The sequence below is a fragment of the Petaurus breviceps genome, unplaced genomic scaffold (assembly GCF_028583685.1).
Source record: "Petaurus breviceps papuanus isolate PSGF00001 unplaced genomic scaffold, PetGlider_PUasm1.0 98, whole genome shotgun sequence".
NCBI classification, from domain to species: Eukaryota; Metazoa; Chordata; class Mammalia; order Diprotodontia; family Petauridae; genus Petaurus; species Petaurus breviceps.
In genome coordinates, this window is record NW_027187460.1 from 50,842,218 (window position 1) to 50,848,682 (window position 6,465).

Below are 6,465 nucleotides of genomic sequence, written 5' to 3' on the forward strand. Positions count from 1 at the left end.
GTGTGTGTGTGTGTGTGTGTGTGTGTGTGTGTGTGTGTGTGTGTAGTGCAGTAGAAAGTCCTAGAGTTGGAATCAGAAGACTTTTGTTACTGGTTCTGAAACTTGCTAAGCTTGTGATCATGAGCAAGGCACTTGATATTCACCTTAATTTCTTCATATGTAAAAGGTAATATTGATAACTTGTACAACCTACTCACAGAGTTGTGAGGAAAGTGCTTTGTAAATCTTAACGTGCTTGTAGAAATATGAGCTATTAGTGGTATAGATGCACATAATTAGATTAGCTTATAAGGACAATACACATGAGATCATGATTATGTATTTGATACCCATATGACCTAGTCATTTTCACTCTCATTCCCTAGTTAGAAATTGCAGTCCTAATCCCAGAAAGTTGTCTCTATCAGGTAGACCAGGTGAAAGTTTATAGGTTGATCAATACATATCCTGGGACCTCAAAAGGGACCTCAGGGTTCAGTCTTAGTAAGTATGCCTAAGTAAGATAGTGGGTCATTAGTGAATCTCCACAATAGAAAGGATAGGATGTGCACAGTAATATTTTAACATCAGTGACAATAAATTATTCCAATAAGATGCTTTGATTAGCCATACCCAGGGGGGAAAACTATCTAATTCTTTCCAGTCTTAATAGGTAAATCGTTTTAGCATACAGATTCTAGTCACCAGAAAGAACAAAAAGGATTCGAAAAAATGAGACTTGGAGACACTAAAGAGTAGCATCTGATTTCACAATCTCCTCATTCCCTGTTTACCATTCATGTGGACGAATCAAAGGTATGGAAGAAAACTTCCCACCCAAAAGCTGTTATATACATTGTTATTGAAACATAGCAACTATTCTGCTTCTAATGTATGAAGGATTTAAGGTTTTTTTTTTTTAACATAGTTAATTTTCTTAGGTGCTTTATTCCTGGGCGATGTATTAATTGAACTATCACTGTGGACAAGACTCATCTCAGGGAAATGCAAATCATTAAGGAATAATGGGTTATTAAACAATTTTTAATGGTTTCCCAAGGTAATGAGTCGTTTGGGGCTTGATTCTTTGCATAACATTATACCTATATGAGAAATTAGTTTTGAAAAGTAGAATTTCAGAACAAACCAGGTTCAGATATTGCCTTTCTTGTTTTCTCAGTTCTCATTTTCGAAATCCTCTCCATTTAGGAACTATTTCACAATTTTAGGATTTAAGCAAAGACATGAAGTAACAACAGCTTAACTGTATTTATCCAAAAATTTGGCTATGATCCCTTCCCAATTTCTTGCAACAAGAAAATACTTCTATTCTCTTGAAGAGCTTACCGTTTCCAGTTTGCTTTGTACACTATTATAAGCAAATGCTAAATGAATCATAGCTGGTTTTAATATTCCTTACAATAAGAACAAATAAAAACATTGATGGAAATCTATCAGTAATTCACAGTACCCCTTTCCATTTCTTATGTATGTACATTTACTTATGAATTTTAAGTTGTACATTTGTTATTTCCATTTTTTAGTTCACATTATTTCATATAATTCTGACGGGGATGGGGAGTATTTCAGGAATCCAGGAACCCCAATAACCAAACTTCCTTGGTGGGCAGTCTGGAATGAATTCACAGGCTCAAGCATTCTGAGTCAAGTTGGTATAAGTTTATTGTTATGCTATAAAGCAGGCAGGAGGTTTTAGGGAACCTGCAACCTTAAAGGGTTAGAGTTAAAAGTTTTTATAGGATAATCCATAGTATAAACTGCCCCAATTATGCTATGCTAACTAGGTGAGTAAGGGTGGGATTAGGGAGGAGTTAAGGAGTGGTCAGTGCTTAAAGAAACATGCACTTTTAACATCTGTGCAGGTGTCTTGCCCATAATTCACTGGAAAATAGCCCCCTGGAGGGGAGGGGGCCTTGCATGGAGGTGTGGTTTTAGGCTTGAAACATCACTAAGTCAGCTAGCAGTCAGGGCCTGACTGAGAAGTGCCTAGTCTGCCATCCATCAATGTCATGTTTGACAAGATGGATGTTGGGAACCTAGGCTAACAAGGGATTCAGAATGTGTATAATTGGCTAGGCAGTTACTCAGATAATCTAGTGAGGGATTCATAGGTGCAGCTGGTTAGTATACTAAGGGGAGATGAACAGTTCATGAATGGTTGCTAGGCAGCAGGGGGAAGGGGAAGAGATAATGCTCTGAGGCTGGGGAGCTTTGAGACTAGGGAGAATTTTGCAAACTGGAGTTCAAGCAAACGCACCCAAACACCCCATCAGTTCTTAACATTTTTCTTTTCTATTTTCTCTCTGTTGTGATATGTGGTGATTCCATTACATTGATGTAACAGTCTTTTTGGCACCTCAACTACTGACCACTTAATTTGTTTCCAGTTTTTTGGCTATTCTACAGATAGAAACTTAGCTTATTAAAAATTCTTTATTCTGATTTGTTTCATTGATATATTGCCAATAATAAAATTGCCGGGTCAAAAATATCAAAAGATTTGTGGCTCTCACTGGGTGTTGCCAGAAAACTTTTCAAAAGAAAAATTTACCAATTTCCATCATGACCAACAGTACATGCTAAGTATAATGAAATATTATTGTGCAGTAAGTAACCATGGATATGAAAAATTCAGAGGGAACTGGAGATCTCTGTAGGAACCAACACAGAGGGAAAGAAATAGAGACAAAAGTATGAAATGGCAGTTACTTGGAACTGTGTAATTGAGAAACCACTGAACCACCTCTCGGAGAACAGATTAAGAAACATATCTCCTACCTCAAATCAGAGTCAAAGTTTTTACTGTGGAATGATGTTCACCTTGTCAGATGTGGACACTAGATCATATTTTTTTCCTTAGTTATTCTTTGTTACAAGGAAGGGTTCAATCTATAGTGGAAGGACATAGATTGTTGTTCCCTTTCCTCTGGAAATGACTGATATATTGACCATAAGCCAGCAATACTACAGACACATATACATATAACTAGTACATCAAAATGCCAGGAGTCAAGAGGTGGAGTGTTTTGTTCATGGAACAGTGAGGAGACTAGCATCACTGGGTTGAAGAGTATGTGGAGGGTTGGAGGGTGTAAGAAAACGAGAAAGTTGGAGGAAGGGGGTTTAAATTATAAATAGTTATAAATGCTAGAGGATTTTGTATTTGATCCTGGAGATGACTGGGAGCCACTGGACTTTGTTGAGTTGGGAGCAGGGGTAGGAAGCAGCAATGTGATTGAACTTAGACTTTAAGAACATCTCTGGTGACTGAGTAGAGTGGGATTGACATACTGATCAACCAGCAGCTGTTGGCAATGGTACAGGTGTGAGGTGTGGTGGCAATATCAGAGATAAGAAGGCATATTTGAGAGAGGTTGCAAAGGTGAACTCCTTGGCAACAGATTAGAAATGGGTCATGAGAGATAATGAAGAGTTGAAAATGGCACCTACATTGAAAACCTGGGGGACAGAAAGGATATGCCAGTGCCCTCAAAGTAATAGGGAAACTTGGAATAGAAAAGATTTGGGGGGGAAGAGGAGTTCAATTTTCAACATGTTGATTTTAAGATGTTTACAGGATATCCAGATCAGGATGTGTAATAGGCAGTTGGAGATGCAAGTCTTGAGGTCCATAGTAGGTTTGATAAGTAGGTTTGAGAATCATCAGCATCAAGATGAGAATTGATTCTGTGGGAGCTAATGAGATTAACAGCTGAAACAGTATAGAGGGAGAAAAGAAGAGGGCCAGGACTGAACTCAGCAAGATCCCACAGCAGAGGTCATGACCTAGATGAAGATCCAGCAAAGGAGACTGAGGAGCAATAAGAAAGGAAGAGGAGAATGAGGATAGAGGAGTGTCCTAAAAGCTTAAAGACAAGTATCTAGAAGAGGGTGGTCGATGGTATCTAAGGCTATAGAGAAGTCGAGAAAAATGAAGATTGTAAAAAGGATTGGATTGGATTTAACTTGAGAGATCAGCCTTGGAAAGGGAAGTTTTGGTAGGTATTACAGGTAGTAGCTCCATTTTACAGATCAAGAACCTATGGCTCAAAATGATTACATTGAACTAGTCAGGCAACTAGATGGTACAGTAGATGGAACCCTGCACTTGGGACTTGGGAAAACTCGAGTTCAAATATTTCCTTCAGGCACTCCCTGACTGAGACACTGAGCAAGCCACTTAACCTTGTCTTTCTCAGTTGTCTCATTTGCAAAATGTTGATTATAAGCGCTACCTCAAGGGGTTGTTGTGAGGATAAAATAAAATATTTTTAAAGTGCTTTGTAAACCTTAAAGTGCTACTTAATTGCTAGCTATTAATTATTTTTAGCCACCACCATACAAAGACACAAAACAATCTTTGCCCTCCTAAAGCAGTTTATATTATTTTGGAGGCATTTATTCTGAACCAAATGGAATTTTGGGCAACTAGTATGTAGAGCACAACTTTTTAGTCCTGAAATAATCTTAACTTTTCATCTTTGGAGAATTCTTTTTTTTTCTTTTTCTTTTTTTTTTTTTATGGAGGGCAATTACTGTTAAGTGACTTGCCCAAGGTCACATGGCTAGTTTTTGTGTTAAGTGTCTGAGGATTTGAACTCAGGTCCTCCTGACTCCAGGGCTGGTGCTCTATTCACTGCACCACCTAGCTGCCCCTGGAGCATTCTTAACTATGTTTATTAATACTTTTTTAATATCCTAGAAGAAACAGGACTTGAATGAGTTAGTATTTGTAAATAGAGAGGCTTTTAAAAAGGTAATAAGATTTAAATAATGAGAGAAATATTAATTATTCATGGCAGGCAGGACCAATATAATAAAAATGAAAATTTTACCTAAACTGATTTATATATTCAATGTCACTCCAATTAAATTATACCAAAAATTATTTTACTGAATTAGAAAAAATAATAATTAACACTTCATTTGGAGAACAAAAAGTCAGTAATATCAAAGGGACTAATAAAAAAAATGTGAAAGAAGGTTTAGTAGTATCAGATCTTAAAATCTATTCTAAGGCAGTAATTATCAAAGTCATTTGATTCTGGCTAAGAAATAGAAAGGTAGATTAGTGGAACAGAGTAGACATACAATTTATAGCTGCAAATAAATATAATAACCTTGTATTTGACAAGTTTAAAGACTTGGGATAAGAATTCATAATTTGGTAAAAAAATTATTGGGAAAACTGGAAAGCAGTATGCAGAAATTGGGCATAGATTAATATCTGTAATGGGAATGTAAATTTTAAAGATCTTCCCTGCCCCTAGGCTAAAGTGCACCTGGAGCCTGGGTTGGGAGGCTTGTTTTTCAGTAGATACTTCTTGATTGGCCAGTGAGTCAATAAGGTTGTTACATTCTCTGAGCCAGGAGAAGGCTATATAAGCCCTGATGTGTAGCTTTGTTTTGGGGCTCACTTTGAGAAGTTTTCTGTGATATGATCAGATGAAACTCTGGAAAGCCGTTGTCCAGAGACCCCCGGCTTTGAAACCCAGATGTTGTTTGGTATGGATGTAATGGTTGGACAGTTTGGAAATCTGTCTACTTGATCTGTTTTTGTCTTGATAATTCTGCCCATGTACTCTGAAGTTCGGGGTGCTGACCTTTTTCCCTTGAACTAGGTAAACGATACATATTTGACTGATTAAAGTAAGCTTGTTAACCCATTTTGAGTTGCTTTCCTTTATCAAAGCAGATCTAAGAACCTCTGTTGGCAGCAACCCTGAGGACGCTTGGGGTGCTTGCTGCTACAATATCTTACTCCATTTACCAAGATAAGATCAAAATCTCCATAACTGGGCGGCTAGGTGGTGCAGTGAATAGAGCACCAGCCCTGGCATCAGGAGGAACTGAGTTCAAATCCGGCTTCAGACACGTGACACACTTACTAGCCGTATGACCTTGGGCAAGTCACTTAACCCTAATTGCCCTCCAAAAAGCAAAAAAGAAAAAGAATTGCAAATGTTTGGGGCAGCTAGGTGGCACAGTGAATAGGGCACCAACCCTGGAGTCGGGAGGACCTAACTTCAAATCTGGCCTCAGACACTTTACATACTTACTAGTCGTGTGACTTTGGGCAAGTCACTTAACCCCAATTGCCCTCAAAAAAGCAAAAAAAAAAAAATCTCCATAACCTAGATATGGAGAGAGATATTACAAGAGAATTGGAAGAACATGGAACATATTACTTATCAGACTTATGGATAGGTGCACAATTTGTGAATAAACGAGATAGAGGGCAGAGTGAGATATAAAATGGATAATTTCATTTATATTACATGAAAAAGGTTTTGTACAAATAAAACCAGTGTAGCCAAGATCAGAAGAAAAGTAGAAGATTGGAGGGAAATTTATAGACAGTTTCTAAGATAAAGGTCTCAAATCTCAAATATATAAAGAACTTTGTGAAATATAAAAGAATGTGAGTCATTCCCCAATTGAAAAAATCAAAGGATATGAACAGGC